The 1,138-nt window shown below is 46.0% G+C and overlaps 1 protein-coding gene across 1 annotated transcript in view; it reads left to right on the plus strand.

The window, feature by feature from the left end:
- The window catches only part of NCOA6 (nuclear receptor coactivator 6), a 37,258-nt gene that overhangs the window by 27,302 nt on the left and 8,818 nt on the right, over positions 1-1,138 (plus strand). The gene's annotated exons all lie outside the window — the stretch shown is intronic.

Raw genomic sequence — 1,138 nt, forward strand, 5'->3', positions numbered from 1 at the left:
GGGAGGGCACGAGGGGCTGCGGGACACCCCGGGGGCTGCGGGACATCCCGGGGGCTGCAGGGCTGCAGGACATCCCACAGGCTACGGGACATCCCGGGGGCTGTAGGACATCCCAAAGGCTGCGGGACACCCCGGGGGCTGCGGGACATCCCAGGGGCTGCAGGGCTGCAGGACATCCCACAGGCTACGGGACATCCCGGGGGCTGTAGGACATCCCGGGGGCTGTAGGACATCCCAAAGGCTGTGGGTCACCCCGGGGCTGCTCTCCCGGCGCTGCAGCCGAGGCTGGCAGCTGCTCTTCAGTCTCTAACAGCTGAGTGATACACGGGCTTGTGTTCGCCAACATTCGAGTTCCAGATTTTTTTTCACTTCCCATTTACTGCTTCAGTGGGGTACTTGTCATGAGCATATGATTCTGTAACTTTGTGTAACTGTTGGAAGCAAGGAGGAAAAGTGGGTGTATCACTAATGACAAATACTTAGGGTCCCTTTTATCCTGGTAGATACACTGGTATTCTGCTTTAGCCTTGCCACAGACTTTTGATTTTGTAAATTATTTCGATTTATTGAATTAATTATGATAGTTTGAATTAATCCTAATAATACTATTTTCCTCTCTGAATAACCTTCATCCTCTAGGGAAATTTCTGAATAATATCCAGAACAGAAGAAAAAAAGCAACCCACACCAAATCCCCATTTGTCTATGGAAAAACTTAAATGCTCATTTTGGGGAAATTAATGAAAAGGTTTACTGCATTCAGTTTGAAAACATAAAATACCTTTACATCTGAGCTTTGCTGTTTTAATTTGGGCATCTAGCAGACTTTATACATTACATTGATGCTACTTCTTGATGCTCTTTTTAATTTATTGAATCAGGTGTTGATATAAACCTATCACTCTTGAAGTGAGCTATGTGAGTGTTGTGCTTTACAACATGAATTGGACACAGAAAATAAAATCACGGATGATAAAATCCACAAAAGTCAGGGGAACTGAACACTTCAGCCTCAGTGTGACTTTCCCCACAGCTGATGGATGTCATAGCTGCATGCCACTGGAAAGTGGAAGCTTCCTTTGAGCTTCACAGAAGGAATTCTGGCTTTCTAGGAAGTGATAGTCTTTATTTAAGCAGG

Source organism: Geospiza fortis, unplaced genomic scaffold (genome assembly GCF_000277835.1).
Source record: "Geospiza fortis unplaced genomic scaffold, GeoFor_1.0 scaffold657, whole genome shotgun sequence".
Classification (NCBI taxonomy): domain Eukaryota; kingdom Metazoa; phylum Chordata; class Aves; order Passeriformes; family Thraupidae; genus Geospiza; species Geospiza fortis.